Source organism: Aulonocara stuartgranti (genome assembly GCF_965226115.1).
Source record: "Aulonocara stuartgranti genome assembly, chromosome: 6".
Taxonomy (NCBI): domain Eukaryota; kingdom Metazoa; phylum Chordata; class Actinopteri; order Cichliformes; family Cichlidae; genus Aulonocara; species Aulonocara stuartgranti.
Genome location: NC_138944.1, coordinates 42,006,317 through 42,019,944, shown reverse-complemented (window position 1 = coordinate 42,019,944; position 13,628 = coordinate 42,006,317).

The window sequence follows — 13,628 nt, the reverse complement described above, 5'->3', positions numbered from 1 at the left end:
GTTGTGGACTTCGGGAGGTCTAGAGCAGGTCCACTGCCGGTTCAGATAGAGGGGGAGGAGGTGGAGGTGGTCAACAAGTACAAGTACCTCGGGCTGTGGGTGGACAATAAACTGGACTGGTCATGCAACACAGAGCACCTGTATAAAAAAGCCCAAAGCCGACTGTACTTCCTCAGGAGGCTGAGGTCTTTTAACATCTGCAGGAAGCTCCTGAGGATGTTTTACCAGTCGGTGGTTGCTGGAGTACTTTTCTATGCTGTGGTGTGCTGGGGGAGCAGCACAGCAAAGAGGGACTCATCCAGGCTGGAGAAACTGATCAGGAGGGCTAGCTCTGTGGTCGGCATGAAGCTGGACACTCTGGTGACAGTGGCAGAGAAAAGGACATTAAAGAAACTGCTGGACATTATGGACAATGCTGGGCATCCTCTGCACACGGCCATAAACAACCAGAAGAGTCTGTTCAGTGACAGGTTGCTTCTCCCAAAGACAAGAACTAACAGACTTAAAAACTCCTTTGTCCCACACGCCATCAGACTGTTTAACTCCTCTCTGGAGGGGAGAGGGAGGGGAGACAGGAGGACAAAGGAGGGGGGAACAACTAAGCTGTAGTGCCTCTGCACCTCACTGTACAATACCTTGTGCAATACTTTTGTAAATAGTCAACAGTGCAATAGACTCAATACTTGAAATGTGCAATTCACTTGTATTTTTATTTTTTATTCTTTTATTCTATTTATCCCCTTTGTATATTTTATTTATATTTGTCTCTGTATTTATATATGTGTGTGTGTGTGTGTGTGTGTGTGTATATATATATATATATATATATATATATATATATATATATATATATATATATATATATATACATATATATATATATATATATAACAATTCTGTAACTGTAACTTCGGTCGTTGCTGTGCTTTTTGGAAGTCAAATTTCCCAGAGGAACCCACCCGAGGGATTCATAAAGTTCTATCTTATCTTATCTTATCTTATCTTATCTTAACCTGCAGGAAGGCACAGTACTGTATTCACAGGCAATGATTTGTGGAGCTGTTCCTGAGCCCATGCAGTGGTTCCCACGACAGAATCATGCTTGTTTCTAAATGCAGAGCCTGAAGATCACGGAGGCCCACTGTTGATTTTCAGCCTTGAGATTCCTCCAGATTCTTGGAATCTTTTTTAAAGTGATCTTCAAAGTCTTTGTAATTTTATATTATAGTTTTTTACATTATAGTGAAGGGTTAGGGTTTCCCTTTTTGGACTGCAGTTAACGGTGGGTTTATCTGAATTTAACTGAATCATTGGTGTTGTGTTTGCTCTCATTTGTTCATATAAAGTATTTATAAAAAGTGTGTGTGTTTAAAAGAGCCTAATTAGAAAGTCTATACACCACAACAAACAGTGGTCACTAAATTTTTTAAATGAGTGAGTCTTTAATAAGACAAGCTGGCTGTAGTTAAACCTTTACTCAAAAAGCATCTCTAGACCCAGCAGTCTTAGCTAATTATAGGCCAATCTTTAACCTTCCTTTATATCAAACATCCTTGAAAGAGTAGTTGTCAAACAGCTAACAGATCATCTGCAGAGGTTTATTTGAAGAGTTTCAGTCAGGTTTCAGAGCTCATCACAGCACAGAAACAGCTTTAGTGAAGGTTACAAATGATCTTCTTATGGCCTCTGACAGTGGACTCATCTCTGTGCTTGTCCTGCTAGACCTCAGTGCAGCGTTCGATACTGTCGACCATAATATCCTATTAGAGCGATTAGAACATGCTGTAGGTATTACAGGTACTGCACTGCAGTGGGGCCTGTTTTATCTCAATGACCTTGTAGTACCATATCACCCTATTAGAGCACTTCGCTCTCGCTCTGCAGGCCTACTTGTTGTTCCTAGAGTATTTAAAAGTAGAATGGGAGGCAGAGCCTTCAGTTTTCAGGCCCCTCTTCTGTGGAACCAGCTTCCAGTTTGGATTCAGGAGACAGACACTATCTCTGCTTTCAAGATTAGGCTTCAAACTTTCCTTTTTGCTAAAGCATATAGTTAGGGCTGGACCAGGTGACCCTGAATCCTCCCTTAGTTATGCTGCAGTAGGTGTAGGCTGCCGGGGGATTCCCATGATGCACTGGGTGTTATTTTTTCTATCACCTTTTTCTATGTGTTTATACACCCATCTGCATTTAATTAATAGTTATTATTAACCTCTAGCTCCCTTCCCCAGCATGTCTTTCTGTCTTCCTCCCATCATCCCCAACCAGTTGGCCCCGCCCCTCCCTTTTTTGTTGTGATTTGGTGCTATATAGATAAAATTGAATTGAATTGAACTGAATTCATGAATTTACTGCAAGTTTGACTTTGGCTGGTATGTTCCACTCTGTATTGACTTTACAGTGACAGCTGTGAGTCTAGTACAACTATTTTAAGAGTCTGTCTAAACAAGAACAAAGTTGTGGACCACATGAGCTGGACAGCAGAACCATGACTCTCTACTTTAAATGGTTGTCAGTTTCCTTGATGTCTGAAGGTCAAATAGTGTCTGTCTGTGTGTCTTTAACTTTTATGACTTATGTAGTCACAGTGAGGATTAGGGATAATTCAACTCGACCATCTATCCAGACCTGTGTGGGCCTCAGGTGCCGTTTCACTGTAGAGACTCACAGGAATGGATCATTTTGATAAGCCCATTCAGCTGTTATGGTTCCACTGATTGTTAAATTGATTAGACATGACTTCAAAGCATGCTTAAATGGCACAAGTTATGTAACAATGGGCCCAAAGCAATGACAGCAGTCACTTTCTGATGGTCTTTAGACAGAATGCAGGTGTGGATTGTCTTTTGGCTGCTTCTAGTTTGGTATTAGTTATGTTTCTCTTAGATCTTCTGTGTTAGTCTGTCATGTTTCTTATCTTCTTGTCCATGTCGTGAAGTTGTGTTGTCATGTCTCCTGATTTATTTTGAAAGTCTTTGTCCTATGTCAGTGTAGTCAGCTTTGCTTCCTTTGTCTCGTTATGTCAGATTAGTGTCAGCTGTTTCCCCATTTGTTTCCATTTCCCCTAACCACCCTTGTGTGAATTTAGTCTGTTCATTCATTGTCAGGTCGTCAGCTTTTCTTCGTCATGTTTCCATGTTTCTCCATGTTTATGGTTTTGCTCTTTGTATTTTTGATCAGCATTCAGTTTTCCAAGTTTAGTTCGAGTTAGTTTCCCCCCGGTGTCCGTGTGCCTTTTGGTTTGCAATGTTTTTATTTTTTATTTTTTCAGCCTTATTAAACGGCTCGCTTTTGTTAACATTCAAGTTTTGTTCCACGTTCCTTGGTGTGTGCGTTTAGAGTCCTCTTTGTCACCCCATTCAGTCTGCCTCTGCCAGACTGTGACAGCAGGTTTATGATGCTTTTGCGCTGGCTTCACATTTCAGAACTGGAAGCTGTGCATGTCCACTGTTTAGATACGGTTGATGATCACGGACAAATCATTTTTGATATGGGTGGTGTGAGTCTGTCTGTCTGTAAAAATTAGATTAAGCAGTTAGTCAGAGATGGCGAAGCTTCAAACGCCATCACTAAAATAACTGTAATTCAAAAAAGGCTGAGACTGGATGTGATTGTCTCCATGTACGTGACCGTCCAAGAAACCGTGAAAGGATGTGCTCAAGTGCTCCCTCCCTCCCTGTCTGTGTGTCCAGGGAAATGGCTCCCATATTGTCTGTCTTGTGACCGGCGTCCGAGAGCTGTCTGGACAGGACGGACCAAAGCGGCTGCTCGTCGTAAAGCTGTCTGTGATTGCAGCAGCAGGGGGATCACAAGGTGCCCGCTCCTCTCTTGTGGACTCTAAATGCCAAACTGCGTCTGCTGTAGCCTTTGACTTTTATATAAGACGCAACAAGCAGCAGGAAACTTTACCGATGCCTGATTATTTGATAGTGCCAAGAACATTTGTTTTTAAAGTTAAATAAAAGTGCTACACACACGTGTCTGATCTCACACGATGCATGTCTCAGGTGGTGTTGACAGCAGCATTACTGTCTTAAGACCTGCGAGAAGTAACAACATTGGCTTCATCAGACAGTGAAAGTGATGGCACTTTGAACAACGTCCACTGTGTTTGTGTAATATATAGGACGAGTCAGATTTATTATTGTTATCGGGGGCGACCGTGGCTCAGGGGGTTGGGAATCGCATCTGTAACCGGAAGGTCGCCGGTTCGATCCCTGGGCCCTCTGTCCTGGTCGTTGTGTCCTTGGGCAAGACACTTTACCCTACTTGCCTACTGGTGTTGGCCAGAGGGGCCGATGGTGCGATATGGCAGCCTCGCTTCTGTCAGTCTGCCCCAGGGCAGCTGTGGCTACGACTGTAGCTGCCTCCACCAGTGTGTGAATGTGAGAGTGAATGAATAGTGGTATTGTAAAGCGCTTTGAAAAGCACTATATAAATCCAATCCATTATTATTATTATGGGCCATAGGCTTTTTGGACATCTACACCCATGAATGCAGCCATACGCGTTTACTATTGTGTTACTTTAAAAAAGTGTTTAACCCTCTGGGGTCCAGGGTATAATCGGCCATTTTTAACTACTTCTGATGTTTCCTCTACATTTCACCTTCACTAGTTACTTTGCCTTGTTTGGTGTCATTCTTTTCAGCACAACCTCACGTGTCTGAATTTACAGTTATGTTTTCATTTTGACTACTGTGTTAACACAATTGATCTAAAATCAGACAAAATTCAATAAGATGCCACACAAATTATTTGTGTCACTTCAAAAACATAATTTCTGTCCACTATAAAGGAAACATCACAGCCTGATACCTGCAGGTCTGACAGCAGCAGGTGTGTCACTGCTGTTTCTACCTGGAGACAGCAGTCGCCTCATTGTTCTGACACACAACACAACACTATCCACAACACTACACACTAACTACACAAGACAACACATTAACTACACACTCCAAACATCTCTCACATCTCAAAACTCTCTCTCTCTCTCGCCGTCACTCCTAAATCTTCCTAAACAACCAAATGTCATGTTGCCATATCAACATGGTGCATTTTTGCACCAACATGAACGGGCTGATTTTGGTTTGATTTTTCTTTTTTGCTCATTAGCAGAGAGGTCTCGCTGCGCTGTCCTCAGACAGTAAACACACGTATATATTGTTTATCATGAGTCTGGTTTTACGTGGCCTATCAGCACAATTTAAAAACTGGCACCTTGTTGCTTTGTCATCTTGAAGTGGTCATGTGATCGGCTTACCACGACTACTTTATTCTTCCTCAGTCAAACAGCAGCACTCATGCCATTGTTTTGCCCCCTGAGCTCCAGGTGTTGTGCCAAAAAGTGATCGTCGGGCAGAAAGTGATCGCTGTCCGCGGGAGCGCAGCTGCTTAAAGCTGCAGCGCCCAGATTACTTACAGCTACTTCTGTGCAGCTGATATAAGATGCTGTAAACTACAGACAGCTTCAACCGTCTGTTTGCTGTAAAATAGTAACGCGACCGCGCCGCAGTTTCTTGTTAGTAACGGTAACGGCGTTGTAACGATAGGAATAGTAATTAGATTACTCGTTACTGAAAAACGTAACGCTGTTAGTAACGCCGTTACTTGTAACGCCGTTATTCCCATCACTGCACATAAATTGCCAGATTCTGTATGTTTTGCAAGTAGAACATATCAACCTATATATCAGAATATGTGTGCTATTATAAATATATTACTTTATGTATTATTATTTATTTATTGTCCCTAGTCTTAACAATTTCACAAGCAGTTAAAAACTTGTCATTAAGGCTCTTCAGGGTATCTAAACTGGACTGGGCTGCACTGAGGCTTGACCTGAGCAGAAGCTGCCGTAGCTACCATATGGGCATTACTCTGATAATAAAAGTGTTCAGCAGTGTTGCAAAAGACAGGGAAGTTACATGTTACATGCACAAACTATCACATAAAGTGTCTCTGGAAAAAAGAGTGTAGAAAGGCTGCATTCACCATATCGTAGCCAGTGTATCCCAGTACAAATGCACATGCCCGACCCAAAAATAGAAATGATGGCAGCGATGAAGTAAAAGATATGTAACACTAGACCGTGTCATCACTGCGAGCCAGTGAAGGGGTTGGATCGCACATCGTGTTTCACACATGTCTGAAATATAATTACAGAAGTCGTGGGATGACAGCTAACAGAAAAACATTAGAGACGTGTACCTTTTATCTCTTGGATTATCGTGCTTTAGTAGTTGTGAAATATACATACCGATCAGTCGTAGTTTTTTTAGGCATGCTATTCAAAAGTGGACACCAACACAAAGCCTATGTCTTTACGAAACAGGAGTAATGCAGCTTATTTAAGATTACAGAACCACGAAACAATCTAGTATAAGATTAGTAAGTATGTATAATAAACCTTTCTCCATATTTCATAATAATGTGAAGCAAATTCAAAAGATGGATTCTGTTCATCTGGACGTTTTCAGTGGGAGAACTGAAAAGACCACGAGTGGCTGCGATCACTGCGATAGCTTCAGTCATTGTGCAGATGTACTGTTTAGAAGTCAGCTGAGACTAAGGAAGTCACCTGGATGAGTGATGAAACATTTCTCCCACTGAAAACGTCCAGATGAACAGGATCAGCTTTTGGGATTTCCTTACCCGGATGACTGAACATGCATCATGACATGAAGCAAAGTCTTGTGCTGAAATCTGGTGTTCCTTCAGCAGTTAGTTACACCCTCACACCTGAAACATATTCCTTTAGTTATCATCCATTTCATGTGCAGATGTTGTTCAAATCTCGGCCACTAATCGAAGCAAACATAAAGTGAGCCAGTCTTGTCTGAATACAGCATTTTTATCACAGTTTAAGAAATCTCACCAACAATGGCAGAAAGAGCAGAGACTCTGTTTTCTAACAACATTTCAAAGTTTCGACATCTTTTCTTGTTGGCTCATGTTATTCATCCATTTACATTTTAAACAGCATCACGAGGAGAGCGTGCTGTCAACTTCCTTCCTCACCTTAACGTGAGCGTACCAGTTTATTTATCTCCAGCTAACAATGAGCTTTATCTTTATATGAAGTTAAAATTGATGCATATGTCTAACTGATGCTGGTATCAAAACACATCCAGAGACAGGGGTGAATTCTTACAGCAAAAATAAACTCATGAAGGCGCTGCTCTGACACTTCGGTCTTTATATACCAACATCTTTGTCTTCTTTTCTTTATAAGATGTTGTTAGTGGACAGAACAGCTTATGATCCAATAATTACGCGTGGTTCTTCCTATGGTCAAAGCAAAACAGAGAAAAATCCTAATGCGTTAGTAGTGCCTCTTACTTAATGTTTAAATCAACAGTTTTCTTGTGGTAAGGTAATATTGCTGTACAACAAAAACAAAGTAGCGTAAGTCAACTACTGCAGTAATCCATATGACAAAACGTCCCCAGCTAAATAAAGAGAAATCTCACTTTCTCATGTACACAGGATGATGTCAGAGCCTCACAATCTGAAATGAGGTCTGAAACAACTACTGATGGAAAGTAAGAAAAACGAGGAACAGACATTAGGACAGTGAAGCTCTGACTTTGGTCTGATGCCAAATGTAATTTTTTTGTTTTAAGCCCCAAAAAAGGCCCCAAAATGTTTTTTGTTCACACCATGACACATGTAGACAAGCATTCATTCAGAAGACACATTTTAACCACAACATTGTTCTCTGACGTAACATCCTGTTTGATTTGAACATAGCAGGACAAAAAGACAGAACAGGCCCTATAAACTGACCAACAAGCAGAGGGAGGAAGTGCTCTGATGCTGAACTAAACCCGACTGAGATGCATATGAGACATATGTGTGTATATGATCAGGCAGAATCACTAGTACACTACCATCTTGGAAGGTATGAGTTTCCTATTATCACATTATCACTTACAAAAATATAACAATAATATAAATATAATAGGCATACATGCTTACATGCGTGTAGTATTGGGTAAAAAAGGGAAATAACCTTCTACACAGTCTACACAACGCTAGGTATTTCACCAGATGGAAACATTTTGTAAATAAAGAATAAATCACCCAACGCTGTTAAACCAGATTCCCCTCTTAAGTTTAAGTTACACCCTATTAAATTTTCTTTTTCCTTCTGTATAATTGTTATATTTTACTAATAAGAATATCCCTGAGTATCCATGATACTCTTGTCTGTTACTCACTAAGGAGCTGATTTTGTGAGGTTGCTGCTGGTCCTTGGAACTCGCTTCTTCCCGCCGGTCTTCTGCATCTCCTGAGCACTCTGTCTGAGTCACAGTCTGGTAAAGAGTCTTAGAGGTGTTTAAAGTAAGGGAAGACAGACCAAAGCTAAAGTGTAGAAGAGCTAATAAGTCCAAAACATTTAACCTTGAAACATTTCACAGCAAGGGAGTTAAACTGTGAATAGTGAACACTCTTCCCTTCGCAGGCAGCACAGTTTGAAGTGTTATGACCCTGCTCTGTCTCCTTTTCACTCCCTCCCACCTAAGCATTACACACACACACACACACACACACACACACACACACACACACACACACACAACATTAACTTTTATTACCTCACTCAGACATCCATACCCAGAGGACCAAATATATTCCTCCCTCGTTTCTCCCACTAAGGTAACAAGGGTTAAAAAAAAATCATCACACAGAACTAACAGGATAAAACTGAGACATATGCCTCAGCTTTCCAATGACGGTAAATAAAACATCTGGCATTCCCAGTTTTCATGTCTGCATAATTTAACTGGTATTTAACTATCTGGAAAATTTCTTTGTAGACAGTCAGTGTGGCAGCTTCCAGGGATATCCCTCTCTTGCAGGATGGCAGGAAGTACTGGGTCACAAGTCAAAGCTTGAGTCTCCAGTTACACCGAAGCACTGATTCAGAGGAGGAAAATGCAGGAGGACGGTGAGAAGACAGACGACCTGGAACGATGAAAACAGAGCGACACGTGAGAAGAAAGCAAAAGTAGTGTGTATACTGGGAGTGAGCAGGAGGGAACACCCTGAGAATATGAGCATTAGCAATAAATAAATATAGTCAGCCGGCTGACTGCCAGGGTGGAAATGGACCCAGGAAGAAACCTCCTGCAGAGCCAGGCTCAGGGAGGGGCAGCCAGCTGCTGTGGCCGGGTGGGGGTGAGGGGAAAGAGAGCAGAGGGAGACAGGACACACTCTGATAGAGAGGGCCAAAGATTAATCATTACACACTTATTAGTGATTAATGAATTATTATTTGTCTAATTATTTAATAATTAATTACATAATTAAACACCAGTGTCAAAATAGTGGTGTCCAAGTCCCCAGCAGCTGGTTCCACAGGAGAGCAGCAGGAAATTATTCAACTCTTCATCTCTTTAATACATATATTTATTTTAACTAGTTTGTGTCATCTGACTTCTTGAATGAATACAGCTGGGTTTAAAGCTGGGCTTTGTCTTTAAAATGTTTAAATTTAAAATCATTCTCCCCCCCATTCTTATTCCTGTCTCTCTGTAAATAGTTATATTTGATATATTTATGTTTAATGTTTGAGAAGTTTAATATTATTTCAAATACATTTTTGTAATGACTAATGTCTCAGTTCTACTACACCGCAAATACTGGCACACAACTTGACATGTAGAATTGATTTCATATTATACTAATGAAAAAATATACTAGGAACACAGTGAAGGCCAGTTATTTAAGAGAATAAAGAGAGGTTAGGTTATTTTGGAGGCAAGCTCCATTTATTAAGAATTTTTTTAAAAAGGCAGGAAAGCTCTTCAGAGGTTTGTGGGTGGCTCAGAGCCGTTGTGGGGAAGTCGCTGGGACTTCAAATGGGCTGCTCTTTTGGCTGCCAAGACGCTGCTCCCTCCGCTGAGAAGTGGGCCATCGCCCTCACCAGGACAGCCTCTGTGGAGTTGTTGGCTGCTACACGACCCAGGCCTGTTTTGAAAATGAACCTGTGATAAGACAGCATATCAAGATAGAATTGTTATTATCATATAACTAAAGATGAACCAGACTGTTCACAGATCTAGCTCTTAGTTTTAAAAAGCCTGGTGACTGTTATAGAGTCAGCTGCAGGGATTATATACAAATATTCAACTGGTTCTATACCAGAATTAAACCAGGTCTAAATAAAACAAAAGAAGGACTTTATAAGATAAACCTTCTGAGTATCACTACAAAGATTACCTACAGTGGTCCTCATACCACAGTCTGATATCAGCAAACATCGAGAGCATACACTGATATGACACCACAGCCATGCTATCATTCAAACACTGATAACAGCATACATCGAATATGGACTTGATGAGACCTTTTGAGTATGACTATAAATTTTATAAACAGTTGTCTCTAGAGCAGGGCGATATGACCAAAAATATTTATCACGATGTACATTTGAAAATTTGCGATAAAGATATAACTGACACGAGACAAAATACTTTACAACTCCACAACTGTTAGTGCAAAACCCCATCAATGTATTTTCACTTAAACAAGCAGCTGTTGTTTATGTGCATTAAAGTTATATAAAAATGTAACAGTGCAAACTCCTCGCAGACAGTTTAACCAAAAGGCATTTCCAGTGGAAACTGGCCGACACATCCTCAGCATAACCATGTATAATAGCCACAAAACTTAAAAAGAGCTTATACACACACAATACGGTAACATTATGTTGAAGCACAGTACGTATCACTCCGCGAGGCTCCGCCTACGATAGCCGTAACGCTCCCACAATCCATCAAGCGGTGCGGCTTCGTAGCTCAGCAAAGTCGTACTGAAACATGTGACAGATTTTCGAGCGCCGTGCACATAAAATCGTTGCAAATTGTCCCTAATCATCACAAAGTATGGCAATGTGAACACTGCATCCATGTGACCAACGATTTTGATCAGTGTTGTCACAAGTTGTTCTAGTGTAAAATCTTCTGTGGATTGAATTGCTGGAGTCTCCCATGAAAGCCGTTTCCTCCTCCACAGAGTCGACGACCTTGCGTTACTGCTGAGCTCAGCTCAGCTAACTGCAGGCAGTCAGTCAATTTTTCTCCTCGCACCAAGGAGGCTTATGCCAGCCCACATCAGGTGCCTGATTAGCAGCACAGTGAGCATGGACCCAGCTATAGTGCATTACCATGTCCAGACTGAAGGCCAAGTTTACAAATGCTGCACCATTTAAGGGCAGGCTTTGCAGTGATATAAGATTTATTTTCAAGGATCATTGTTACGTATTCCATAAAGTATTTTCTCATCTGCCTCCACAAGCACATGAACTTTAGTGCAATCCCATTAATAATTGATAGGGTTTAATATGATGTCGACATTCCCTATAACAGCTTCAACTCTTTTGGGAAGGTTTGAGTTGAGGAGTATGTTTATGGGATTTTTTTTTTACCATTCTTCCAGATCAGCGTTTGTGAGATCACATACTGGTATTGGATGAGGTCTGCTCACAGAAGTTCATCCCAAAGCTGTTCTACCGGGTTAGGATCAGGAATATGCACAGTTAGGGGCCATCCCCACAAACATCTTCATCTTCTACAAGCTTAGTTGGCTATAGTCATTTCACCACAGATGAAACATCTGCAGATAATTGGGCTACACAAAGACCCTGGCACAGAGTCGTCACATGTCACTGTGAGGGTGGTGACCAAAATCTTGCCACAAAGTCGGAAGCATGTCTTTGCATGTTAAATCATGAAATGTTCTTTTCATGGAACCAAGGGACAGAGCCCAACTCTTGAAACAACCTCACACCATAATTCACCAGACATTATACTTGGCACAATAAGTGCCATTCTCTTGGCAACCATCATACCCAGACAGACACATGTGAGCCAGCACTCCAGAGAGCACGTCTCCACGGTTATCAAATCCATTGGCAATGCTTTGCATTGTGCTTGGTGATGTGAGAATTGGATGCAGCTGCTCGGCCTTAGAAACTCATTCCATGAATGTCTCTACGCACTATTCTTGAGTTAATGTGAAGGCCACATGAAGTTTGGGGTCTGTACCGTTTGACTCTGCAGAAAGAAAGACCTCTGCACACTATGCATCTTAGCACCTGCTGACCGAACTCTTTGATTTTACATGGCTGAAAACGTCATCGTTGAGTTGCTCTTCCCATTTGTTTCTACGTTGTTTTAATACCACTAACATTTGACTGTGGAATATTTAGTAGTGGGAAAATGTTATGACTGGACTTGTTTCAAAAGTGTCCTCCTATCACAGTGCCATGCTGGAATTCACTTCTACACAATGTTTGTGCAGAAGCAGTCTAATGCTTGATTTTAAACAACATGGAAGTGACTGGAACACCTGAAATAAATGATTTGGATGGTGAGTGAATACTTTTGGGAATATAGTGTCTGCATTTGCTATTACAGTGATGTTTATTCCCTGTTCATTTGGAAAAATTCCACATTTATTTTATGGCATAACATTTTACCACTGTGTTGTTTTCACTTATGTGATGATGGTGTTAACTAGTAGTAATATTAGTGTTCGTAGAAGATCATTTAAAGCACACACAGAAAGTGCATCAGAGCCATTCTCTATGAGCTTAATGAAGCATGTGAATTTTAATTGAAAATGGTTTTGATGACACTTTTATCTGAGCGCTAGTGCTGACTTATTACAAACTACCCAGTAACCAGTGTTGAAGGCTGTGGACACAGGACTCATCATACAAGTAAGTGCAGCCTATTTGCTGTCAAAATTTGAAAGAGTTTTGATATAAACCCTTAAATATAAACGTTGTATATTAGAAAAATATACTTTCAAAACATTTACTTTCTAAGTTAAATCTAAACCTTCCTTTTCAAAGTAATAATAGTAAATGTAACTATAACAATTATAATTAATTCAATTATTATAATTATCAATATATAACTATAATAATTGGTCCATTATTGCCATAAAGGTAACCAGTTGCTTGCTTGAGACAAAACAACCACAAAAGAAAACAAAAGGTAAACTTGACTTTTTCCTGCAAAAGCACGAATGTTATAACAAACTCTGCTGTATTGTGTATTTCTTGTGTGACAGTGACTGGGTTGCTTAATGGGACTGCATTCATTGACTCTCCATGGTCAAATCCAGAAAAGTGGGTTCTGGTGACTGTGTTGGGCTTGGAGATGACCATGGGTGTTATGGGAAACAGTTTAGCTCTGCTTGTCAAAGTTCTGGTAAGGAGGTTTGATTGTTCCTCACACTGATGTTTCATCTTAGATATCTTTGTGTGTAGAAAACCAAACCACTAGAGGAAGTTTTATCAATGTTATTCTTATAGAAATCAATATTTACCATTAACTGACAATTACCAGTGGTTTAATTGTTATTCAATTGTGTTATTGTATCAAAAGCAATGCCTCATTATGAAAACACCCTTCTGCTAGTAAAACCTTATCTATTATTAGCAGATTTTAATTTAAATATTTTAAATTAAGTTCTTAATCAACAAGAAATGTTTTCCTGTTCCAGAAATCTTGAGGTTTGTTAAGATGAAACTTTGCAAAGCTAATACCTGCTGCCATGCTCTTTTAAAGAGGAGAGGCTTTCTTCTGACAAACAAGTCATACCAGTTCTGTCTTT